The sequence below is a fragment of the Trachemys scripta genome, chromosome 2 (assembly GCF_013100865.1).
Source record: "Trachemys scripta elegans isolate TJP31775 chromosome 2, CAS_Tse_1.0, whole genome shotgun sequence".
Taxonomy (NCBI): Eukaryota; Metazoa; Chordata; order Testudines; family Emydidae; genus Trachemys; species Trachemys scripta.
This window is the reverse complement of record NC_048299.1, coordinates 257,466,763-257,494,726: the sequence shown is the minus strand read 5'-3', so window position 1 is coordinate 257,494,726 and position 27,964 is coordinate 257,466,763. Positions and strand designations below refer to the sequence as shown.

Here is a 27,964-nt window from a genome sequence, read left to right as displayed (position 1 = left end):
TGACTTCAATGGAAAGACACAGATGATGAATATGACCCTGGAATTTACTCAAAATGCTTTAAGACTGTTGTATTACACTCATTTTATATCAGATCCTACTGATGGGTGACCCTCAAATGTTTGCAGACCTGCCAGACTTGGATAAACATATCAAATCTCTGAATCTTATCCAAAGTTAATGAGATCTGGAAATAGGAAAAGAGGCTGTCTCATAAGAATTCCAGAGCTTCCTAATTTGAATCAGGCTTAAGTTGTCAGGCCAGTCTATTATATGGATTATTCCCTCCATTCCGGATCCAGCCTTAATCCTTAAATGACAGTCACACAAAAGTTTTGAGAAATTCACTAAAAAAGTTTACAGTTTTTTTTTAATTGGAAAAGATTGGGATTAGTTATTTTATCCCAGCTGGTTCGCCCCTCTATAATGAAGATCACAATAGGTGCAGAGAGAGTGACAGCAAAAGGATTCAAACATCACTGACCTTGAGAACAATATGAAATTTCCTTGATGGCAAAACACAGAGCTGTACTCACCTATAATTTCAGCAGTCATGAAGATGAGACAAATTATTGATGCTGCATAGAGCTTCCGCTTAGCTTGACATTGTTCTATTTTTCTGCTCTCATAGGCCATTGAGTGGCTATGGCAGTGGTAAAGTGGATTATCTTCAGCATCCTCTGATTCCTCCTGGCATTCTTCTTTGTTTAAATTATTCTGCTGCAGTCCCATCCTAGGAGATTGAAAGAACCAGAAGATTTCAAAGCTATTTCTATTCAGGGGTACACTCCTGAAATCCCACACATCTGTGCCTAATCACTGAAGTCAAAAGCCCCATTGAACCTCAGTTGGACTACTCACATGAGAGGTTTACTCACATGAGTAAGGGTATGCAGGGTCAGGTTCGAAGAAACCGTGGATCTTCAGTTTGTTCTTATGCCCCGCTTCAGTGCTCTCTTCATTACACACCTAAGTTAGACATGCACAGTGCAGCCTTCCTAAGATGTGCACATTATGAGCTGAGCAGAAACAAAACAAAAAGCTCCATGCAAATGTACAGCATGACTTGCAGAAAGTCAGAACTCGGGCAAATCCAAATCAAATTCAATGGAACATTTAAAGGCACTTCTCGACAAGGGCTAGTTCCATAGAAAATTTCAATGTTCTACTCCCAGCAATTTATTATTTTAGAAGGGGCCACAATTCCTTTTTTTATAATTGAAAAACTTCACTTATCCCACGCTCCTCATACTCAAAAATGGCTGAACTGTTTCTCAAACCTTCCATGTGTGCACACCCAAAAAAATCCAGCTTCAGGCAGAGACTAAGCATGGAAATTACCAGCCCAAAAGATGGAAAAAGCATGAGTCGCTATAAGCAGGGGACGCACGGTAGCCTGGTCCCCATCTATGCTACTCAAGTGGCATAAAAGGAGCAAACATTGAGCAGAACTTGCTGCTAGAGAATCCCCCCAACATACGACGGCTTCCTAGTAAATTTAGAGCTGCCAGAACACCTCAATCCTGTCCCCTCTCAAAGTCTCCAACATAGGGGATACCAGGGGATGGAAGGAAAGGGGTATGGTTAGGGTCCACTGTACTGCAGCTGTCCTCAGCTGCTGACTGGCCCCTGTGGCCCTTGTGCCAAGCATATTCTAGAGCAATCCTGAGACTGCTCTAATTTATGGTAGGGGCCAGGTGGCTCCAAGATGGTTTTGTAAGTGCCTTTGTTCTCTACTCCTTTATTCCTACACTGAGCAAAGCTTGGATGGAATAGACACTGGCCCAAGGGGGTTAGAATAGAATCCACTATGTAACTTCAACTACAGTATTTACTGCTGCAGCAGCTGCTTCTGGTGTAATAAATTCAACAATAAAACTCCCCTGCCATACTTCCTGAATTGCTATTGTAGGAGTGCAGTATGATAACCAACTATTTCTTCCCAATGCTACATATATAAAGTTTATAAAATCATTCGCTCTACCCATCTACAGTCTATGAATGTTGATGTGCCACATTACCGTCTTGGAATGTAATGTAATGAAAGTCTTGAAATGCAATGAACTGCCCTATTGTTTTGAGTCTGAAATTAGCTCAGAGATATGATGCAGACCTGGGTTTAACGGCACTCTGGTAATAACAGACTGTTTTCACATTCCCTGCACTGAAGGATTTGTCACTGGGATTAATATGTGTCTTGTAGATTGAGTTAAAGGGCCCCTAACTTCAGGAGGTACATAGATCTTACTGACTTTATACAGCTTTTCATGTGCTGTTTGTGAAACAGTAAGCCTGCTGTTCAGGACAAAACCCCTGAAACTAATTGTACTCATCATATGGATTATTTGATCAGATAACTTTTCCAGTAACAAGTGATCAAGGCAGAGGGACAGATTCTTTGCCCTGGTTCTTCCCCCTTTGTGTTGGCTGAGTGGTGCAGAGGGGCTGGAAACTGGCCATGCCACTTAAGAAGTGAGGTTTTTACTCACGAAAGCTTATGCCCAAATAAATCTGTTAGTCTTTAAGGTGCCACAAGACTCCTTGTTGTTTTTGTAGACATCTAATTGACAGTCATTATGCCTGCAATTATTTTGTTTAGTTAGGTTTTGTGGGCTGGCCACATATGAAACTTAACTCAGCTCATAAAATCCACCTAGTCATGGACCAGGATCTTATTGTGCTAGGCGCTGTACAAAGACAGAACAAAAAGACTATTCCTGCCCCCCACAACCTTACAATCTAAGTGTCAACCAAGAGACAACAGGTGGATACAGACAGACCGATGAACTTGTATTCGCCCTTTCTGGTTGCTGTAGCCCCCTGTTGTCTCTTGTTGTGTACTTGGATAGTAAATTCTTTGGAACAGAGGCTGTCTTTTCATTATATGTCTGCACGGTGAATATGCACAATGGGGCCACGATCCCTAATTGGGGCCTCTAGGTGGTACCACAATACAAGTAATAATAATAATAATTAATTAATTATAATAAATTAACTGCCAAGATTATAATCATAGACTTTATACCCACTAATAAAAAGATAAACTCCTCAAACTTTCCCCTCCCCAAAGCCAAGGAAAAGAGATGGGCTCTGAAGTAGTCCCTGATATCTGATTTTGGCCCAAAGAGGGAATGAGTTCCATGTTCAAGGGCTCCTGTAGAAGATGCACAATCACCTACAATGCTGCCTACTGGTTAGGCAGGTCTTTGGCAGGGTGTCTCCCTTTTGAAAAGCAGAGCCTGGTCCTTCACTGCCTCCATCCCAAAGGTTTCCAGTTCTCCCCTTTGGTGCAGAGATTTTACTGGGGGCTGAGCACTCAAACTGTCAAGGCCTTTTCCAGCTGGTCTTCCACCTCGGTGAACACTCTAGGTGTTGTAATGTCCTCTCTGAGTGGGTACAGGAACCCTGGCCCACTATCTCTCCACTAGCAGAAAGCTAGGATAGGAGGAACTAAACATACCCCACATCTTTGTTATTTAAAATGAGTCCATGTCTAAAAGAGTCATCTCACTAACTCTCCTCAGAGTCCTTAGGCCAGACCTTTGCACAGCGGTGTGAGCAGGGTGGGCAGGAATCAGTTACAAGCCTAAGGCCTATGGTGTTATTCAGGAACAGCTATAGCACTTTAAATTCACACCCCATATTAATCCAAAACAACTTTCAACTGTCAAGAAGCCCTAAGCTTTCTTCTCAGATCACCTGTTCTTAGGGTTGTCCCTCTTGTCACTGCTTCTGGTTTCCCCTACCTCTGAGAGCCACTTAAACCCTTTTATATTCTTTGGGTTGGCATTGATAAGATTCAGTTGTCCTGACAGCAAGATGAGTCCGCAAAAGCAACTCTGCAGCTCTATGCAAAGTTCTAGCACCTGATATCAGGGCAACTCAGCAGAAGAATTCTGCATTTCCACAGAGAATCTTAAAACTTACCGTCCATCACACACATTGAGTATTAGTCTACCCCTTAGGGGTGGATTTGCTCTTGCAACTCTAAATTTCAGACTTTCTCAGGGCAATCAAAACTTACTTTAATGTTGTCTCTTGATTTACTGTTCTTTGCATTTTAACAATAGAAAGAAACTAGATTGATGAAGCCTTGAGTCAAACGGCTAGAAAGCCATCCGAAATCCCATTGTAATCAATAGGATTTTGCACAGTGCAATAACTCTAATAAGCATATAAAATACATAACAGGAAACACATTCATCAGCACTGGATTGGGTCAACAAGTCATTGATATAACGAGTGTAACTGTTACACTCCTGCACAAATGACAGTATTACCGAGTAGGATATCAAATTGTTCCTGGGTACTCATTAACAGGGTGGATGCTCAGCACTTTGTGAAAAACAGCTTCCTTTAAAGTGTCTCAAGTTGGGCAAACAAAACCTGGGATCACTAGTGTCTGTTGAAAACCTGAGCCTATAGAAGCAGTTCTCAACCTGGGGTCCGCGGGCCACATGCAGCCCAATTACCCTGTTTCCCCGAAAATAAGACATCCTCCGAAAATAAGGCCTACTTACAGTTTTGCCTCTCGTTGTAATATAAGGCATCCCCCCGATAATAAGACCTCCCCGATAATAAGGCATCCACCGATAATAAGGCATTTTTCATTTCTGAAAAATAAGACATCCCCTGAAAATAAGACCTAGCGCATCTTTGGGAGCAAAAATTAATATAAGACACTGTCTTATTTTCGGGGAAACAGGGTAGCACACAGCTGTGGCCCAGCTATGTGCTAAAGGCCGCTGGACTGCATGGTGGGGTCCAGATTCCCAGATGCCTGCCCCACGTAGCGGGGGTCTGGGCTGCCGTTCAGTCCCGCGGGGTTGGGGTCCAGGCTACCACCCAGCTGCCCTACCACACGACCCCACACAGCAGGGTCCAGGGTCGGGACTGCCATCCAGCCCCACACAGCAGGGTCCAGGATACCTGATGCCCAGCCCCCCGCCCAGGGTTCTGTTCCTGGCCTCACTCTGTAAAAGGGTCTCTAGGAGGGAGGCATAGGGGTCTGTGGGAGGAGTTGGGGGTTCTCAACCTGCGGTCCAGGTAACACATTTTGGGCCGCATATGTGGCCCCCAATGATAAATAGGTTGAGATCCACTGGCCTATAGCAATACGTTCTCTCCAAAACATTGTGGAGAGAGAGGTTCAGGAAGCCAGACTTCCTAGTAACATGAGTATGATGACTAGGATTTTGTCATCAGAATAATATAATAATAATGACGGGGGGGGGGAGGGATAGCTCAGTAGTTTGCGCATTGGCCTGCCAAACCCAGCGTTTTGAGTTTAATCCTTGAGAGGGCCATTTAGGGATCTGGGGCAAAAACCTGTCAGGGACAGTATTTGGTCCTGCTGTGAAGGCAGGGGACTAGACTCAATGACCTTTCAAGGTCCCTTCCAGTTCTATGAGATAGGTATATCTCCATATATTTTTTTTAAAAAGGTGCTTACTAAAAAAAAAAAAAGTGTTGTAAAGAAGTAGCCAATTTGTCTGCAAAATAAATGCTTTTGAAAGCAATACAGCAGGGTTGTTTCTGCTAAACAAACACACAAAGAATTGAAAAATACAGTAATTTATCCCCAGGACTAAACTGAGATTACTACTACTAATCAGAAGTATTGGAGCATAAGCTTTCGTGGGTGAATGCCCACTTCATCAGACGCAGGCATTCACCCACGGAAGCTTATGCTCCAACATCTGTTAGTCTTAAAGGTGCCACAGAACCCTCTGTTGCTTTTTACAGATTCAGACTAACACGGCTACCCCTCGGATACTACTAATCAGTTTATTACACCTAGAAAACCATGCACACAGCCAGTCTATGCAAATATATGCTCATAATATTGTTACCCCATCCTCCCTGCACCTACATGTGTTTCTTTCCTCCAACTATTGTATGTTGTCACTGATCCCAATAGTAGACAGAGCTCAGTGTAGACAGCCCCCTGTGCCTCTGCTGAGCCCCACTGATTTCAGTACTTTACAGGATTAGGGTCAAAGATTATAAACTCTTCAGGGTATGGATTTTTCCTCCACTATAATAACAACAACGACTAGGTTTGTATATAGAGCTATTCAGCAGTTGATCTCAAAGGAGACTGGCATCATTATCCCCATTTTATACACAGGGAAACTGAGGCACGGAGCAATTAAGTGACTTGTCCAGGGTCACTCAGCAGGTTAGTGACAAAGCTAGGAATAGAACCCACATCTTCTGAGTCACAGTACTACTATATCCAATAAGATACACTGCCTTTCACAGCAGACCTGGGAGTCATTGTGGATAGTTCTCTGCAAACATCTGCTCAATGTGCAGCAGCAGTTAAAAAAGCTAAAAGAATGTTAGGAACCTTTAGGAAAGTGATAGATACTAAGACAGAAAATATCAATGCCACTGTATAAATCCAAGGTATGCCTACACCTCGAATACTGTGTGCAGTTCTGGTTGCCCCATCACAAAGAAAAATATTATAATTGAAAAAGGTACCTAAAAGGATAACAAAGATTATTAGGGGCATTGAACAGCTTCCATACAAGGAGAGATTAGAAAGACTGAGACTGTTCATCTTAGAAAAGAGTTGACTAAGGGGAGATCTGATAGCAGTCTATCAAATCATGAAGAGTGTGGCAAAAGTGAATAGGGAAGTGTTATTTACCCCTTCACATCACACAAGAGCTAGGGGTCACCCAACAAAATTAATAGGCAGCAGGTTTAAAACAAATATAAGGAAGAACTTCACACAATTCACAGTCAACCTGTGGAACTCGTTGCCATGTGATGTTGTGAAGGCCAAAAGTATAACTGGGTTCAAAAAAGAATTAGATAAATTCAGGGAGAATAGGTCTATCAATGGCTATTAGCCAAGGTGGTCATGGATACCCATCCTCTGGGTATCTCTAAACCTCCAACTGCCAGAAGCTGGGACTAGATGACATGGGATGGATCACTCAAAATTGCCGTGTTCTGTTTATTCCCTCTGAAGCATCTGGTACTGGCTACCCTCAGAGTAAGGATACTGGGCTAGATGGACTGTTGGTCTGACTCGGTATGGCCGTTCTTATGGGTTAATACAGCATCTAACACAATGGGGTCCCAAGCTGGTGGAGGTTTCTAGTTACTACTGTAATATAAGTAATAAGCACTTGTCCATGAAGAATTTTACAGATTAAAAAACAGGCGCAGCACAGAACTTACAGCACAGAGAGGGGAGCTTTGCTTTAAACCACCTCTATGTTGTCCTAATCCTGGGCTGTTCTGCAATTGTAGCACAATTTAAACAGCCCTGAGGATCTACGTCAATCTCCCAAGACCCCATGTGCTTTAATCCCACCCCCATCCATCCCCCAGCCCTGTCCTGGCACACCCCCGAACACCAGGGCTTGTGAGGGGGTGATGAGAAGGCAGCCTTATGGCTGTCTTCAGCAGTTCCTTTGCCAGAAAACTATTCCCTCAATCAGATTCAGGGCTTTTAGAGCCCCAGTGCAAAGCAGCCAGAGGGAGGGTGAAGCTCTTCCCCCAAGCTGTTTTAGCTGAATTGTAAACCACCACTGAGATTCCTTGGTAACTGATAATGAGTCCCATAACATGTGGGGAGTGTGATTTAATAGAAATATTATTGCTAATGTATATGTTCTTTTGGACAGCGTCATTTATATTTATGCAGCCAGGTAAATAATATTAAAGCAATAATCAAATATTTAAAGCACTAAGATACTGTGGTGGTGGGCACAGTGGAAAAACACAGAGCTAGATTTTCATTAGAGTGGACAGGTTTCCTACCAAGTTTCTGCCCCACACATTTTAAGAGAGCCAAGCAACAAATAAGCTGAAAAGCAGAGAGATAATGAAAATGTCAAGAGGTGCTAAACTGTAGCAGTGCTGCTATTTTATTTAAAATATTTGCTGCTCCTAAGCATGAGGAAGAATGAAAATACATTTCAAGATAAAGGTATTTCCTAGGAGACATTTGTACTCATTTTTTTAAAATTCCAAACAAAAAAACATTACCATTTAATTCACACAATCAAATACATTTAAGAATAAATACCCTTCAATTCTCAACTAATATATAGCCCAGTCCTTCATTCCTTGCCCATCAGAGCTTGAGGAAGGCAGGAAATACAGGATATGGCCCTAAATCCATTTACAAGGATTACCAAGTAAAGGCTTGCTCACATAAACCCTTACTCCCATGAGTAATCCTCAATCACATGAGTACATGCATTGACTTCAAGTCCAGTTGGCTAGTCATGTGAGTAAGGTTTTGTAGGATCAAGCCCTTAATGCCATCACATTTCTTTAACACCTAATAGATTATTTAGACATCCAGGCATGAAGGAGCCTGGACTCAAACACAATGTCAATAGCACTATTATGATTCAACCTAAAAGCACATTATAATCAGTGGGATTTTTGCATACTACCATAAATCATCTAAGCATATAAAATACATTGTAGGAGATATTGGCTTCAACGGTAGATTGGGTCAATCCATCGCAGATGCATTAGACTAATCTCTAGTATCTTAAACCAACATTTAATAAGAAAGTTTGGAAGGGGAAAACCCCCCCACCAAACCCCAAACAATACCATAGTGCAATGTGCATCCCATATAGAGTCTGAGACTCAGAGAAGTGAGTGCTTCAAATTCAGTAGTAATGTCTGCAGATTAACTGGCTCATTGTACTTTCAAGGGCAAAGCAATATAAAGTGAAATAGACACAGACAGCTGCGTTACCTGTCTAGAGCTAAGGAGTACTTCTTGGTGCCTCCGTCAGCCACAAGACAAGTTCTTTCAAGACCCTTTGCGGTGGCCATGATGAAAACTTTTTTCCTCAAATGCTCCTTCCCTTTTTGGAAGCAGGCAGGGGTAAAAATGCTCTCACAATGAAGGAGAAATCTCCGCCAAAGGTTTAAAAACAACACATTTGAATAATCTTGTCAATAAATCCACTACAAGGGGAGCTGCTGTCTTACGGCTAGTGGCGTCACCAATTCACCCAACAGTGGCTTGCTGGGTTTCTGATATTGGAGGTTTTGTGGCACTTTTTTCCCCCGTGATGATATGATGCAATCCTTGTTGCACACATGATGAGAAGCCTACTACTTTGCCCCAGATTGCTGACTCAGCCTGGAGCACGCAAACACACACACGCACAGAAGAAAAGTGATTAAAACAGCCTGATTTGCCTGCAACAGTCAAAGCACTGTTTCCCACCCTGCCTGCTCAGCCTTGAAAGAAAAAAAAACCCTCCTTTTGCCCAGGTTGGCGCAAGCCTCCTTAATCTAAGTGATTGCTGTAAAGATCCCTTTCTCCCCTCCTTCTCCACCACTGGAATTTCTCTACAAATGTTTAAAAAAAATTAGGGGACAAGAAGAACTATTCATTATTGCAGTTAACAACCTGAAACAGGTTACTGAGATCTGTATGTGAATAGTACACAGCTGCATTCCCTTTCTCCTTAGGATTTATTATTTCTATTTCAGTAGTGCCAACAGGCCTCAACCAGGGACTGGGGCCCTTTTTACTAGACACTGTACACAGTCCTCTACCCCTAAAACATTGCCTGTTTCCTTAGCTTCCATAGCTAGAATGCAGCTATCAATGCTGTATTTAGGTATCATCAAGAGTCAGCATATCCAGTCACAGAAGATTTTCCTTTAAAAATAGGCAAGATTTTTATAATTTAGATAGATAGATAGATGATTACACAGCCTGTCATGAGACAAACTCAGCAATAATAAATTCCCCCTTCTGTGTCTGCAAAACAGTGCCCGGATCAGGAGAAAATGTTCTGGAAAGCAATAAACCTTTAAGGAGGTATTTTTTCCCATTCCATTAGCATCATTGCTGTCTATTGACAGGAGATGAATATCATCATTATTTATTATTTGCATTACCATAGCTCCTAGGAGACTTAAATCAAGGACAGGACCCCCTTGTGCGAGATGCTGTATAAACACAAAACAAAAAGACAGTCCCTGCCCCAAAGAACTGAGAGTCTAAATAACAAGTATTTCAGCTTCACTATCACTCTCCCGTCATTCATCGCTGTTAACAAATGTGTTTTTCCCCCCAGTACAATTAAATGGGTGGAGACATAATGATAATAAATATTAAATCAATCAAAAAAGTACATGAAGGATGCAAAGTGAAGCACTCAGAAGCAAGAAAGGGGCAACCTTCACTCTGCCTCTCATGCATATGTATTACGTCCTACTTTTCATTTATAAAGTCTCTGGTTATTATCCCCACAGGATTGGTGCATTATTCAGCATGCGGGCTGCTGACCTGAAGGGGGATCACTTATATCCTCAACCTAAAAGTGATACCTAGGATCTTACCAAATTCACGGTCCATTTTGGTCAATTTCACGGTCATAGGATTTTAAAAAATCATAAATTTCATGATTTCAGCTGTTAAAAATCTGAAATTTCATGGTGTTGTAATTGTCGGGGTCCTGACTCAAAAGTGAGTTGGGCAGGGGTCGCAAAGGTTATTGTAGTGGGGGTTGTGGTATTGCTACCCTTACTTCTGCACTGCTGCTGGCAGTGCCTTGAGAGCTGGACATCTGGAGAGTGGTGGCTGCTGGCCGGGACCCCAGCTCTGAAGTCAAAGTTGCCACCAGCAACATTGCAGAGGTAAGGATGGCACGGTATGGTATTGCCACCCTTACTTCTGTGCTGCTGCCTGCAGAGCTGGGCCCTCAGTCAGCAGCCGCCGCTCTTCAACCACTCAGCTCTCAAGGCAGTACAGAAGTAAAGGTGGCAACTGCAGCCCCCCTAAAATAACCTTGTGACCCCCTGCAACTCCCTTTTGCATCAGAACCCCCAATTTGAGAAATGCTGGTCTCCCCCATGAAAACTGTATAGGATAGGGTAAAAGCACGCAAAAGACCAGATTTCACGGTGGGAGACCAGATTTCACGGTCCGTGATGCATTTTTCATGACTGTGAATTTGGTAGGGCCCTAGTGATACCCACAGGTCAGGGCTGATGCACATTGGTGGGGGAGAGTGGGAAAGTTTGCGCCACTGTTCGGCAGAGAAAGGAAGAAACTTTGCCTCTGGGGTTGGCAGTCTACATTTTTACCCATGCACTCAAATCCCACACAACATCTAGAGAGAGAAAACGAGCGCCTGCCAGATGCTCTTTCAGATAAAGAGCAGCACAACTCATCATTTCCAGCCTAACTGTCATGCCTCACACTGGGATTTCCCCCAGAACCCAACACACGCTCTGTGGGATGGTGGTGTCGTGCATGCTCTACCAGCCTCAATTGATTTTTACAGAGCCAGAGATCCACAAATTACCTACAAATATATTGTACTGTCAGCTGTCCCCGTGTATCCCCAATAAATAAGACAGCACTTGAGCCTGAGAACAAAGAGATCTCGTTAATAATGGCTTGGCCATGTTTCTTTACACCTGCTGGCAAATAGAGTGAATAAGTGAACAGTGCACCATGCCAGCCCCCACCTGCAAATGTACTCTTCCTCTAAGTCCCTTTCCCCAGACAAACTCTCACTGTGTGGTCCACTCCAACACTACACACACAGAGACTTTCGATGCTGATTGACTGCTGTGGCCTTCTCATCGGGTGACCAGACATCCCAATAAAATTGGGACTGTCCCGATATCGAGCAGTTTGTCCCGCATCCCGACCAAATTACGGTCGGGACGCCATTTGTCCCGATATTTTGTTTTGGGCATTTTAGGCGGCGGTGACAGGCAGAGGAGCGCCTTTTCAATTGTTACACTCACCTGGCACGTCCGGGTCTCGGCCGCATTTCGGCAGCGGGTACTTCCTTCTTTGGTGGCAAGGTTTATTACCTGCCGCTGAAGTGCCGCCGAAGACTCGGACGGGTGAGTGTAACAATTGAAAAGGCGCTACCCCTGCGGCGGTCCCAATATTTTGGAATTCTCATCTGGTCACCCTACCGCCTCAAGCAGCCATCCCCAGATGTTAAGGATATGGTCTTAATCTACCCCACATATATCACAAACCAGATGCCGCGAGCGATCAGTGTTTTCCCCTCTTTATTTGGTCCTTCAGATGATAAATCTTCTAAACTACATCTTCTTATCTATGGGAAAACGTTCCTCTTGGAACCTTGCACCTTTCAGTGCCCCCATTTAGCTCTTCCCTGGATCAGATCAAGCATGAAATCTAAGTGCTTGTGTAATTCACTGGTCAGTGCGTAATCACATCAAGAGAAACACACAAGTCTTTCATTCTGAACTTGGTGTGCTTCCTCCACACTAGGCCTAGCCCTTGATAACACCAAGAGCGGAGAAGTCGCATTTAATTTAAATATTTTAAAAGAAAATTATTAATTATTATTATTATTATTATTAGAAGACACTATTAGAATAATATCCTGCGATAACTGGATCAATGCAGCTGGCTGTGTGTGACATTTTATTTCATGACCACCATGTGCAATGAGAGCTCACATGCCGTTACAGATGGTGGGCGCCGCTAGAGGCTGCGAATCAGGCATCTCTGCAGGAGTCCTACAAAATGAAAATGCCAAGTTTCTCACCACCCGGGAATGACAGTGAAATACCAGTTTTATCCTCATAGCCGAGCTAGGAAGGGTCTAAAGCATATGAAAGGAAGAGTTTATTGTCTCCTAGATGGAAGGGTGACATTTGAAGGTGTCCAGCTGTTGCTATGCTATTGTCTGCTTCTCATAAGTATGTTTTCCTTTAAGTAGAAAGGACCACAGAGCAAAATACCCTCAAAGATCAGGGGTGTTGGGCGTATAAGTCTGGATCTGGACCCCACAACCATCCCTTATATCTGTAAAGGGCTGAATCAAAATGTCAGATCCAAGACCCTACAATTAAATCAAATTTAAAATCCATTTTGCAGTGCTACAGCTCATGCCCATTTCTGTTTAAAAGCACTGGGCGCCTGTAACTTTTGTTTCCATCATTTTGCAAAGGGGTCTCAGGCCTCAGCTGGATGCTAGGAAAACAGCCATAGATTATTCACTCTATTTAATCTACACCTTTGTTTTATGTCTACTGTTGTTTGTGCTGATGGTCATACCTCTTAGGAAGTGGGTTGAGAAGCATGTTATAAAGAAATCTTTTCAGATTTTTTTCACGAAGGCAGGGGTGTTCCTCTTTATACAGAATCCAAAGCTCATCAAGACACAGAAAGCAGAGAAATTCAGAGAAATTATTCAGACCATCTCAATAAATTCATCTCCCTCTTTCAGTAATAATGCATTTTGTTTTTCTGAGTCTATATTAAAAGTGTCACAAATCCAATCATAGCAATTCTAATGACCCAAGTCAAGGACATTTCTCCAAATTTGCATCCAACGGAGATAAGTGAGACATCACATTGGCTTTTGCAAATGAAAGTCCCTTATCATTATTATCATCCAAAATCTCAGCCAGTAAAAGAAGCATATTCTTGATCCGATTTCAACTCCAATCAAGCATGCTTTAAAATACAAAACTTTCATCCTGTCATGATGCGGGGAGATATTGACAGCTTAAATGTACAGTGCGAAATTTAGTGCATCTATTAATAGAAAATGCCAGGAAAGTCAGTCAATTTTACTCGACATGAGACATCTTACAGATCATCTGCAAGTTTTTCTTTGCCATTGTGTATCAGCAATTCATATGGCTCTATTCAGGATTGCCTTTAATGTGGTGATCCAGGCATTTTCCAGCTTGATTACTATGATTCTCTTCACCTACTGTAAGTATGGAACTACCTGTTAACCTATGTGGAGCTCTAGTGACTTCACCTGTCTCTCCATGTAGGTGTCATTTAGGACTGGGGTCTTAGACAGGACAAATCAGTAGAAATAGGGGTGACATTTTTGTGTGGCATTGAAAATATAGGGGCCCAAAGTATGAGACTAGCAGAGAGAATGTCTCCATCCTGACTTAGTGCCAATTTAAAAATCATTAATAGGATGCTAATGTTTAATATTTTAAAGTACTGAATTTTTAAACATTAACATTTTTCTTCTGATTTTTTTTTTTTTTTTGTAGTCAGTGCTCAGAGGATGAAAACTTTTGACAGACTCTTCCACTGAGCTCCCGCATTGCCAGGGCCACCAATGACCCCTCACTTCCACAAAGGTGACTGCCATCAGCAGCAAGCTATGAAGTACCTATTTTAATTAAAACTAGAGATCAGCTTGAAGCACAAAGTTGGGACACATACCAAAGCCATGGCTGGATTTCAGGTTCTACAGATTAGTTATAGCGAACAGCACTCTTTTACCTTTCAGATTGTGGGCTGAGAACATGGCATTCTTCTTTGTAACCACAATCTGGCACCAGGAAGGTATGTTACCAAAACAAACTATGGCCCCATATAGATATCATGGTAGTCAGTGACCTGACACCTTAAGCAGCAAGAGCACATGCTCCTAAAGAAGCAACTTTGCTGGCAGTTTGTAAGTAGCAGGCTCTTATGCCTGATGGGGCCAGTGAATATCAGGAGATACAATCCCATACACAGATGCTGGAGACTTGCATTTGGGAGTGACCTCAGACACCTGCTTCCAGCTCTAGTGGACACCAGCTGTGTTTTTCAGGATTGCTGAAGGGAAGTGGTTTAGCATATTGAGCTGAACACTTAGGGTCAAATTTTCAAAGCGCCTCAGAGCCAGGCATCCAGGGTCTCAACACCCACCATTGCGGCCAGATTTTCCAGAGATCAGCTTCCATTTAGGCAGCTAAATAAACACCAGATTTTCAGAAGTGCTCAACACCAGCTGTTCTCACTGTGATGCTGACACCCAGATTAGCTTCAATATGCTCAGCTCTTTTGACAATCTGGCCAGTTCTTTTAGTGCCTAAATGGAAGCTGAGCAGTTTTGAAGATCTGGTCAGTACACAGGGGTGTTGTCACCCCCAGCCATGTATTCCAACCTGTTGGCTAGAAGAAAGAGACAGAGGTGTGGCTGAAAAGTAAATGAGAATGGTTCTTTCAAATGCTATTGCAATAGTGTGTGTCAGCATTTCTTATTAAAAATATATTTTTTTCGAAACTCTTAATCAGTCAGTCTCTCTCTCCCGCTTGCTCTCTTTCCCTCTCCCCCTTCATTTTGCATTGTTATTGCAATGGGGGTTTTTTTGCTTGTTTTTGTTTTTATTGTGTGTGGAGTTGATTGGGGAATTAAGTCTGTAATTGCATTGCTAACAAGTATTTCTTAGATACATTTATTTTTCCTTGGGGAAAGGGACTGTTAGGAAAAGAATATACATGTTTTGGCTGCAAAAGAGATAATTATGACATTTGGTAGATAAGTTATTACCTGGATCTTGTTTTAATTGTTTTCTTCTTCCAATAAAATACGGAAACTTTATTGCATTATTTCTTTTATTACCACTTGCAGAATACATTTTGTTCTCATGCTACTTAAATTTGTAAGTACATTTGGGTAGTGAAGATATATTTTACACTAGATGTTGAGAGCCAGCTTGTTAAAGACACAGGGAGCTGTGCATTATTTCTCACTGGTGCAAAACTAATTGGCTGTTCCCAGCCATTGCACAAATATTTATTTTCCATTTTATCATCCTTATAGTTGCAATTTGAATTAGGAAAGGACACGGCAACCTGGCAAAAGCCTACACAGGTGGCATTGTACTTTAAGGCTTCTCAGCAACCAGGGTTCCTCAAGCCAGTCAGGCTGCTGTTGATGTTTAAACTGTGTCCATTTCACACTTGTCCATCCATTCACACTGTCCATTTTCCAAAGCATGTTTCTATTCACATTAAACTTCTTGTAAACTTCCCTTTTCAGTAACACCTAATGCCTAGGGCCCAAGACTGGTCTTGGTTAAAACCAGTGTAAATTGAGGAGTATCTCCATTGAAATCAATGACATTTGCTATAGCATAACAGAGCAGAATTCAGCTCCTAATACATATACTTGAATGGCCCAAGATCCACTGGGGAAGTTAGAGCCAGATTATGACTGGCCGGAAGCAAAACTAAAGGAGCCAGCCTAAATTGCGCTGGGGCTCAGAGAGACTACTCCATGCTAGCTTTAGGCATTGGTGGTTTCACCCTCCTCAGGGTGGCTACCTTCACTTGCCTCTTCCTCTAATGATTTCATCAGCAAATGCTATAAAATTCCAACAAAACAGCTACAAGCTAAAGTGAGTGAAGCAGTGGTCCCATAGCAATAACAGCATAAGTTTACACAATGAAAGACTATAATGCATCTGCACAAGGGGGCAGAGTCGTGCCTAAAGAGGCAACTTTCACCTTGGCCTTTTCTGATTTTTGAGTGCTTCACTTTCCAAAATTAACATGCTTTTACCAGTTTTTTCAAAGGGAATTTCTTAGGTTTTTCAAAAAGGAAACTAATAGACAAAATAAATTTCATTCTGTGGAACTATTTGTCAGACAGCACTAGAACGCTCTGCCCTACATGAAATGCACATACTGGTCCTGATCCAGCGCTCACTGACCTCCATGTGTTCCAGATGGACTCCAATGAGCTTTGGGTTAGGCTGTCATAGAAGCAGAGCCTTGCGTCACTGAGTGCACACTTTGTGCACTGAATGAGAGAGGCGCCCTCTCAATATAGTCCCTTAAAGATTGCCTGTGCATGTCTTCACATATGCACCTCACTAACCTTTTGTTCCTAGTTATGTTCTGGCCCTATCCTGACGGCAGGCAGAGTAAGACTATGATGTCATTCTCATCAGTGTTATGGGAAGACAAGCTACAGGAGATGGGGGTGTTGTATTGTGCCCTGGTCAGGTTTTCTGATGATCCTCTTGATAAAGTTAGGAATTGGTCCTGCTTTGAGAAGGGGGTTGGACTAGATGACCTCCTGAGGTCCCTTCTAACCCTGATACTTTATGATTTTATGATTGGTGGGGACCCTTAGCCATAGGCCAGCAGCCAAACAGGCTGGGTTTCCGGCTTACTATTCTAACCTATCATCTAGGAATGTCATTACCCCTGAAAGATCATCGCTTCATCGGGAAGTCTTGCTAGCAGTGGGACAGGTGGTCTCAGGCAGGGTGGAGAGCACTGAAAAGCAAGAGCAGAATTTTACACTTGCTCCAAGATTCAATAGGTAACCGTGCAATGATGGCAGAACTGAAATAATGTGCTTGTTCTGTACCAGATGGAATTTTGATGACTATGGATTCACCTCCAGGTGTAGGGTGTTTTAATAATCAAAGCTTGGAAGTCATGGATACAGCATTGCCAACCCCAAGCATTCAATAATCATGATATTTGTTTAAAATCAGGAAGTTTTATAAAATACATTTTTGGTTTCTTTTTGGTTTCTGGTTTCTAAACCTTTCACAGAGCGCTTGGGTCACATTCACAAGCTTTTCTCTGCAACCATGAGGGTTAGAAATGTAGAGGAAGGGTGTTTAAATGAAAGCTGAGGGTCTCACATGTTCAGATGACTTCAGGAGCTGGGGCTTTATGAAAACCACCAAATATCATGAGAATTGGCAACACATGCATGCACTGATGTAGCTAGGTCTGCATTCCATAGGATGGGCTGCAATCTCCTAGCCAGACAAAGGAACAGTGGTGAATTTTGCTGCTGCTATTGGGTGTCTATCATCAAGGAGCAGTCCAGGAGGACACCTCCATGATATGTTGCACACTACAAGAAATAGGCCTAGATCACCCTGCCTTTCTTGCTGCTGCTGCTGTGGCTGGTTCTGGAGGCCCATGGTAGATAGTGAGATTCCTTGGTACCCTGCCAGCATGAAAGAAATGGTGCACTGTAAACTGGAGCTATCCGGTTGTGACAATAGTTAATGAATTCTAGTTTGGAGAGGCCACCACACACACACAGTACAAGTTCTAATTTTAATGGCGTTTTCCACATGCATATAAGTTATAGATGCCTACCATATGCCTGTTTCCTGCTTGCATTCTCTGGGCACCCTTTACATTGTGCATATACAGCATCTGGAAAATAAACAAAGAATTAAATAATGGGTCTCTCATGGCTGGGGCATAGTAAAAATCATACAGTGAGTTTTTGTAACTTTTTAATACAATAAAGTTAAAAGAGACTGAATTCTGGTCTTACGATACAATCTTTTAAGATTGGTCCCAAGTCAGCAAACAAACAATTCATAATCCTTTATTATAGCATTGTCATGATGACTGTAATCAAGTCCCTCAGCTATCTGATGATACCATGGATAGTATGAAACTGGTAAATACTGATATTTTTCTATTTAATATGACATTTGAAGAGTCTATTAAAAGTCTGTTGATAAATTTGGCACCAGCTTCCTGTTTTCAATGTATTAAGGTTCTGGACTTATCGTTATAGCATTATCATTTGAGTGGATATAGTAAAATAAGAGTTAGTGTCTCTATAGCAAGGGTTTGTGGCCTCCCTCTGATATTGACAGGGAGGCACCACCGCCAGCCCCCTGGTGGGTGAAACCAGGAAGGCCAGGCCTGCCACACGGGAAGCGGAAGGGTGGGACAGGAAGTACAAAAGGAAGGCTGTGCAGCTTAGTTGGGCTGGAGCTGCCAAGGGAGACAGATGTCCCCACTTGCTGTTGGAATGGGAACCCAAAGAGGACCTCTGCTGCACCGAGGACTCCCCAGACCTACGAGAGCTGCCAGACACCGAGGAGCTGCTGGGACTGTCACTGGGGGTGTACCCGAGGGAGATGTACCCCAGGATCCAGGTACACCATGAGGGGAGGGAGGAAGTAGCCCAGGGACAAATGATTCTAGTCCGGCTGCATTGCTGCCTGAATCCAGGTCATCATGTTGCGGCTGGATTCCCCGCTGACACAGTGGTGGAACCCTCTGCCCCCGTCAGGGCCCTGGGCCTTACCCTCTGCTGCCAGCCCCACCCCTGAGGTGGCAGCCTCCCCACGGTTGCCTGATTTTATGGGAGATTAATAATATTGTTTAGATAATATGGGTTATAGGCTCGCCAATTAATCTGATAAAAGAATTTGCAGAGACCCTTGGGATGTATGACAAGGAAACTTACACTGAGAAGAAAAGGCAGCTCTAAGCCTTTTATTGAGATAAATAGAATAGTAATGGAGTAGTAATCAAATAATCAACCAATTACAAAAGCAATGATATTGTTCTAGCAGTACATGTAGTATTATATGCTATAAAAGATTCTCCATTAATATACTTGCACCCTTCCTTGATAAGCGACAAAGGACTAGCCTTGTCTCTGGCATGTCAAGTGAGTTTGATGGTCAAGGTTCTTCAAGTCTTGAGTGGGAGGTGAAGAACTTAGAAGAAGCTAGAAGTAAAAGCTATAGAAAGACTGGTTTCAGAGTAGCAGCCGTGTTGTCTTCATCATCTGGACTCATGGAAAAGAAGCCCTTGAGGAATTCCACCATGATTTCAATAATTTCCATCCCACCATCAACCTCAGCCTAGATCAATCCACAGAAGCGGTCCATTTCCTGGACACTACTGTGCTAATAAGCGATGATCACATAAATACCACCCTATACCGGAAACCTACTGACCGCTACACTTACCTACATGCCTCCAGCTTCCATCCTGGACACACCACACGATCCATTGTCTACAGCCAAGCTCTAAGATATAACCGCGTTTGCTCCAATCCCTCAGATAGAAACAAGCACCTACAAGATCTCTATCAAGCATTCTTAAAACTACAATACCCACCTGCTGAAGTGAAAAAACAGATTGACAGAGCCAGACGAGTACCCAGAAGTCACCTCCTACAAGACAGGCCCAACAAAGAAAATAACAGAACACCACTAGCTGTCACCTTCAGCCCCCAACTAAAACCTCTCCAGCGCATCATCAGAGAACTACAACCTATCCTGAAAGATGATCCTTTACTCTCACAGATCTTGGGAGACAGACCTGTCCTCGCTTACAGACAACCCCCCAACCTAAAGCAAATACTCACCAGCAACCACACATCACTGAACAAAAACACTGACCGAGGAACCTATCCTTGTAACAAAGCCGATGCCAACTCTGTCCACATATCTATTCAAGTGACATCATCATAGGACCTAACCACATCATCCATACCATCAGGGGCTCGTTCACCTGCACATCTACCAATGTGATATATGCCATCATGTGCCAGCAATGCCCCTCTGCCATGTACATTGGCCAAACCGGACAGTCTCTACGCAAAAGAATTAATGGACACAAATCTGACATCAGGAATCATAATACTCAAAAACCAGTGGGAGAACACTTTAACCTGTCTGGCCATTCAATGACAGACCCGCGGATGGCTATCTTACAACAGAAAAACTTCAAAAACAGACTCCAATGAGAGACTGCTGAGCTGGAATTGATATTCAAACTAGATACAATCAACTCAGGATTGAATAAGGACTGGGAATGGCTGAGCCATTACAAACATTGAATCTATCTCCCCTTGTAAGTATTCTCACACTTCTTATCAAACTGTCTGTACTGGGCTATCTTGATTATCACTTCAAAAGTTTTTTTCTCTTACTTAATTGGCCTCTCAGAGTTGGTAAGACAACTCCCACCTGTTCATGCTCTCTGTATGTGTGTATATATATCTCCTCAATATATGTTTCACTCTATATGCATCCGAAGAAGTGGGCTGTAGTCCACGAAAGCTTATGCTCTAATAAATTTGTTAGTCTCTAAGGTGCCACAAGTACTCCTGTTCTTTTTATAGAAAGACTAGAAATGCTAACTTAGAATTTACTTAAAACTAACAATTAAGAACTAACAATGACGAACTAACAATCAACAAGCTGAACCTGCCCAACATGGTGGGTTGCCCTATGATAGGGTCTGAGCTCTAAGTGCCCTTCTTCCATGTCCAAACTTAACTTCCTCACTCACAAAATGTTAGGGTACACTTACTCTATAGGCTGTCATGGTCATGCATATTAATGACATATTCGTAACTATTAGAAACCATCAGCTCATCCTCACTTCTGTTATTTCTGTCCTAACCGGTTATTTCCATTTTCTTTGTGGTGTACCTGTTAAGTCTGAAAAAGGCCATGAACTTGGGTGGTCTTACCTACCAACTTGCTTTAACCTGCCCACTTATCTTTTGAAATTCACAAACATATATACACTGTATGTTTTAGCTCATCGCAACCTATCTAAGATAAAGGTCTCAAACAGATATATGTTAACTTGCCTTAGTTTAACATACTGGATGTTGCTTGTAGGTTCTTTGCATTATAGCTAAAATATTCTAATACAAATTGATAAACCTATTATAATAACAAACAACAAACCTATAATGTAACAAACGATTAAACTCATAAGAAAAGATCTATATGGAAGCAAGCAAACTAGCTCTATAGGTTACACCACCTAAGGCCAGGAGGCCTGTGTTGGTCTACAGTCTGCCAGAGCTAGTACATTAGACTCTTTACTGCTTGGCCCTGCCAGAGGGCCAGAGCCCCCTAGACTGTTTGGCACCCCACCCTACCTGAGAGCCTGGGCCCGTAGACAAATTACTGCTCTGCCCTGCCTTAGGGTCAGAGCCCCCTAGACTGTTGGTGTTCCGCTGCCTGAGGGCTTGGCTCCTAAACTATTTACTGCTCTGCCCTGCTTGAGGGCCAGATCCCTAGACAGTCTGGGGGTTCACCCTGCCTGAGGGCTTGAGCCCAAGAGCCTGATTACCGCCCAGCCCAGCTCAGAGGCCCTGGATGCCAGAGACAGCTAATTTCCCCCTTTTCAGATTGCCTTTCTAGGAACAGGACAGCAAGGAGGCATGGCCTCCATCCTAGATTGACAGGGAAGGATGGCCACACACTCCTACAGTCTCCATGATAAAAATAACTCCCCACCACATCCAGGAGTTTTCAAACCTAGATTTAAAAAAAGTCATTGCATGCTGACATTGGGCAGAAAGGTCTCAGGGTAGCAACACATGTGTTATTACAATAGTCAGATGCACCCTGCAGCCCAGAGCCTGTGCACCACATCCACTTAAACACTAGAAGTAGGGCTTTAAATGCTGCATGACCCTTAGGCTGGCCTTCCACTTAATGCTACCCAGTTGAAGTAGGTGCCAAAGTACAGATTTAAGTGCCTAGCTGGTGAAAAACTTTGGAAATTCCCTCTACCAATTAACCCCCAGCTCCTCTCACAGGCTAAAGGCAGTTGCAGGTAGGGTCCCATGAGACTACTTTTCCTCAGGGAGCCATATTCTGATTGGTATAAGGGAAGGCATGCAGGAAGTAGCCCTCAGCTTTTTCCTCCACATCTATGTATGAAAACATGGGAGAATTTTCAGAATGCCTCCATCCAATTGCCTTCTGAAACCTTACCCTTTCCGCATTTCGAGTGGGAGGTGAATTCCATATATGCCATCACAGAGTTCCCAATCCCCTCTGTGGGGTTTTCCTGCAGAGGGATTTATTTGATGCCAAAGGACATATCTGTAAAAGATCAAAAGATTCCAATTATTTTTCATGGGAAATTAAAAATAATTAATCATGTCCTGTAATTCTTTTTTAATTTTTTGACATTCATGAAACCCAAACCCAGGAATTGTTTTTTGTTTTCCCAAAAAGCTTTCATTTTCCAGTGTTGGTCCAAAAAATGGAAAATTATAACTAAAATGAAAATTTTCTGTGAAAAGTTTTGTTGTGGACAAGAAGCCATTTTTCATTGGAAAATCAATGTTTTAATGAAAAAATTGCATCCTGTTCTGATTACATCATCCACCAATGAAATGTAATCACCTCTGGTGTGACAGCTTTGGAACAGCCACAGAAACATTTAGTTTAAGATGGGAACTGAAGCAGTATGAAACTCAGACAGTAGCAATTTTTGGAAAGCAAAATGTTCTTATGTCAAATACAATAGACCAGGACAGTGCTTTTAACTTCCACTTTGAATTTCGTAGTCTGCATTGTTCTGCGTCACAAAGAATTTATCTTTATTTTTTGTTGTAATAATGTCAGTATGGCTAAGCAGCGCACCATTTCATCTTGTGACATTGCAAATAATAATGGTTCAAGCCTGCTATATTAAAGGGCAGCATATAGTGCATTCTACGGCTAAATCTGCAATTGGAATAGTTGTTGTCCTTTAATATGGCAGTTGTATAAGGAACAGCCATAAAATATCGATTTTCCTAACACCAAATTTGCAGTAGTTTTATGTTGTTATAAACTTTTAAGCGCCGTGAGAGATAATTTATATGATCTATATGAGACAGTTAGAAAATTCGGTGATAAAAATGAACTATTGATTTCAGGAGATTCTAATTTAGGTTAGCTCACTTAAAAGCGTAAAGAACTAAAACACTCTGCAGAGCTCATATTTTGAATGACTTATCAGGGAGTTTAAAAAAAAAGCCAGCCACCTTTGCCAGCAATAACTAACTGTAGTAGTAGCCGAAGTCCCATATTTGTGCTGGGCAGGGCTTTCACAAATAATTCAGGCAAGTATTTAACAACTATTTGTATTTATTATTTGTATTATGGTAGCACCCAGAGATACCAGATAGGATTGGACCCCATTGTAGTGTTCCTAACACAGACACATAATAGAAGAGAGTCTGAAGAGCTCAAGTATCAGAGGGGTAGCCGTGTTAGTCTGAATCTGTAAAAAGCAACAGAGGGTCCTGTGGCACCTTTAAGACTAACAGAAGTATTGGGAGCATAAGCTTTCGTGGGTAAGAACCTCACTTCTTCAGATGCAAGTAATGGAAATCTCCAGAGGCAGGTATAAATCAGTATGGAGATAATGAGGTTAGTTCAATCAGGGAGGGTGAGGTGCTCTGCTAGCAGTTGAGGTGTGAACACCAAGGGAGGAGAAACTGCTTCTGTAGTTGGATAGCCATTCACAGTCTTTGTTTAATCCTGATCTGATGGTGTCAAATTTGCAAATGAACTGGAGCTCAGCAGTTTCTCTTTTGGAGTCTGGTCCTGAAGTTTTTTTGCTGTAAGATGGCTACCTTTACATCTGCTATTGTGTGGCCAGGGAGGTTGAAGTGTTCTCCTACAGGTTTTTGTATATTGCCATTCCTGATATCTGACTTGTGTCCATTTATCCTCTTGCGTAGTGACTGTCCAGTTTGGCCAATGTACATAGCAGAGGGGCATTGCTGGCATACGATGGCATATATAACATTGGTGGACGTGCAGGTGAATAAGCCGGTGATATTGTAGCTGATCTGGTTAGGTCCTGTGATGGTGTTGCTGGTGTAGATATGTGGGCAGAGTTGGTATCGAGGTTTGTTGCATGGGTTGGTTCCTGAGTTAGAATTGTTATGGTGCGGTGCGTGGTTGCTGGTGAGGATATGCTTAAGGTTGACAGGTTGTCTGTGGGCGAGGACTGGCCTGCCTCCCAAGGTCTGTGAAAGTGAGGGATCATTGTCCAGGATGGGTTGTAGATCACTGATGATGCGTTGGAGAGGTTTAAGCTGAGGACTGTAGGTGATGGCCAGTGGAGTTCTGTTGGTTTCTCTTTTGGGCCTGTCTTGTAGCAGGAGGCTTCCAGGTACATGTCTGGCTCTGTTGATTTGTTTCTTTATTTCCTTGTGTGGGTATTGTAGTTTTGAGAATGCTTGGTGAAGATCTTTTAGGTGTTGGTCTCTGTCTGAGGGGTTGGAGCAGATGCGATTGTACCTCAGTGCTTGGCTGTAGACGATGGATCGTGTGGTGTGACCGGGGTGGAAGCTGGAGGCATGAAGGTAGGCTTAGCGGTCGGTGGGTTTTCGGTATAGGGTGGTGTTAACTCTATCCAACTACAGAAGCAGTTTCTCCTCCCTTGGTGTTCACACCTCAACTGCTAGCAGAGCACCTCACCCTCCCTGATTGAACTAAACTCATTATCTCCATACTGATTTATACCTGCCTCTGGAGATTTCCATTACTTGCATCTGAAGAAATGAGGTTCTTACCCACGAAAGCCTATGCTCCCAATACTTCTGAAGAGCTCAGAATCAAATTGTAATGGTAGCTTTGAACGATCGTAGTTTGGAATGTTGCATCAAAGATGCACAGTAAAGTTAGAAGACCGAACATTTTTTCTGTCAGTAGCATGCAGTGATAAACATTTACAAACTGAAGGACCCCAAATCTTCCTACTGGTACTAGATGTTTGTCTATAGCTGTGGTTAACTAAGCATGAAGGAATAAATCCTGTCTCCCATTAGCCCTCAGTGAGAAAGCACAAAAGATAGCAGAATCAGCGGAGTTCTGGTGCGCACAAGTGGAGGCTGGGATCTGAGAGGGAACCAGAGGAGGACCATGCAACCTCATAGTATCATGGAGCTGTGTTCTGTAGGGACTGCATTTGCACCAGAAGAGCAGGGGTTTTGTGCCGGGAGTAGAGGAGAGGAAGTGGTGTGGTCAGTGGATCTGTGACTTCATAGATCCAACCAACTAAATCCTTCTATGCAGATGGCAGCCTACTGCAGCCCTAAGATTTAGAGCAGTTCCACTGATACTTTGCAGCCTGGCATGGAGAATTTCCTCTTTCCCAACTGCCATGGTTCACCCTTTCTCAAAACCCAGGGATAAGGGAGAGAAGCTGGGTAGTTTCTAAGGGAACAGGAGTCAGCTGGGGGAGAGAGTATCTTTGCCACTAGAGAAGCCAGAGGTGAGTCAGAAAGGAGGTAGGCAGACAAGCACAAGCAGAGGGATCTAGAGTGCAAGCACACCCAGAGAGTCTCCACTCCAGCCTAGGTAACTATATTGGCCAATAGAGGGGAGCAGCCACCGCTCCATGCAGCATGTTAAATGGCCTATGGCAGTACTGTAGGGTTGCCAACCCTTCAGGATTGTCCCGGAGTCTCCAGGAATTAAAGATTAATCTTTAATTAAAGATTATGTTATGTGTTGAAACCTCCAGGAATACGTCCAACCAAAACTGGCAACCCTCCAATAGTGTCAGTGCTACAGTCATTTCATCAAAGACACTGTTCCTAAAGTGTCATTTTCGGGTGGTAGATACTTTGGAATTAACAGGTTAAAATTACACCGTTCATATGAAAACAGATTTTAGAACCTTACAACGACCATAAAATTAATTGCATTCTTATACAACACTCTGCATTCCTACATCTCAAAGCACTTCACCAAACGAGGTCAGAATCATTACCTCTGTTCGGTAGAAGGAGAAGCAGAGATGTGAAGTCCTTTCCCTATGGTCACACAGCAGGCCCGTGGCAGAGCCAGGAATAGAATGGAGCTCTTCTGCACCCCAGTCCATTGCCTTACCCATCAGATCATTCCTTCCCTCTTTTCCCTCTGGAGAATCCAGTTAAAGGATTGCGGAATTCAGGGGGCCTGGATGGCTCAGAATATTCAGAATGAGATACAGAGTTGTAAGTTAAGGCATATTTTAAGTCATTTAGACATCTCAATACGTGACTGTTCGCACAGATCAGGTACAGAAACATGTAAAGATCTAAATTGTGTCCACAAATAACTGTGAATGCAAAACTTTAAGTGGAAAAAGGGGGGCCTAGTTAAGAGCAGGCTGAAAATTTTGTACCAGTATAACTAGTCCTGTTAAGGGTGTGGGTTTTTTTTTACCTAAAATAGTTATACTTTACAACCTGTAGTGAGGATGCAGCTATGCCAGGATAAAGGTGCCTTTTACTGGTATAGGTTATTCCCCTTGTATAATAAATCAGAGCCAAGACTTTCCCAAGTCATTAGTGGGTGCCTCACCCGAGACAACTTAAAGGGGCCTGATTTGACCAGGCCCTTTTACAATGACGCAGAAGTTGGGTGCCCAAAATCACTAGTCACTTCTGAAAATCTTGGCGCCATGTATTTATAACAGTCATAAAAATGCAGTTTTGTTTAGTACTAAGTAAACACAAAAACCTTTGTAGAGCTTACTGCAATACAGACATGCCTGCTCGACAGAAAGACAATCCCATTTCAAGTACGTCATATCCAAAATATGGTGTTTTAGAAAACATAATTCAGCAAACTCAAAAGGGATGCTTGATAATAGATTTGGAAATAAAAACACTCTGATTTAATTTCAGAATTGTGATAAAAACTACTGTTTGCAGATCAAAATAAGAACTATTAATTAGCATTGACAAGTCATTAGCATGACTACTTTATTGTGCACACAGTTAACTTAGGCTAAAACTTCCTGTCTTGCCTAACGGTCCCATTCTTCCACTAATCTGTCCATCTCATCTGCCTGTTAACTATTAGCTTACAGTCTAAATAGCTACTTGGGACAAGGACTATCTATCTATCTATCTATATCTGTACAGTGCCTACCACAACAGGGTCCTGGCCTGGTGGGGGACACTACTGAACATGACCTCTTCAACATCATCCATATGCCATGTCACATTCCCATGTTATGTGACTGTGTCATGAAAACTCTATGCAAAAGTAATGCATCCCATAAAAGGCGGAGGAGTACAGTTGCCGTAGGTGCTTTGGTCCTGATTCTCTTCTCACTCACACTAGTTTTGGCATTATGGGCCACATCTTCAGCTGGTACAACTGATTTATACCAGCTGAGGAACAGACTTCAGTAGAGTTACTCCAGATTTACACCAGAACAAATAAGAACAGAGCAGGAGCTTGAATTCCAGATCTCTTCTCTTTTGTATGTTTCATTTACCACGTTAACAATGAATTAACATGGGAGGATTTGCACTGAATTTACCATGGGTTTCTTTAGACTCCACAGCCTGGTATGTTAACATCATCTTTGCTATCCTGGCTTAACATTGTGAGCCAGATATATTCAAAGAAAGAGCTGTTGCTGAATCTCCAGAGGATAAATGATTGGAAGAGCTGAAACTCTAGGTTTTGTCAAACATGTGTGGAGGTTTAGTGGAAAAAAATTAATCTTGAGTAATTAGTTTTATTGTTAAAAATCTGAACAGCAAAGTAGCTATGGCAGTCAATTTCCCCTGCCCACAGATCAGTTCTAAACTCCTACCTGCCTATTGCACAGTTCTTCATTTTAAATTGAACATATTTGTTACGTTCTTGCTGGAAAGGTCCTTTATA

The 27,964-nt window shown here is 42.6% G+C and overlaps 1 long non-coding RNA gene across 1 annotated transcript; it reads right to left on the bottom strand.

Moving 5' to 3' along the window:
- Positions 1-557: 557 nt before the first annotated feature.
- Positions 558-27,964, bottom strand: LOC117871676. Its single transcript, XR_004644329.1, has 4 exons — positions 26,070-27,964; positions 22,283-22,393; positions 17,880-17,939; positions 558-731 (listed from the first exon to the last, which is right to left on the bottom strand). It is a non-coding gene; the product is annotated as an uncharacterized LOC117871676 (long non-coding RNA).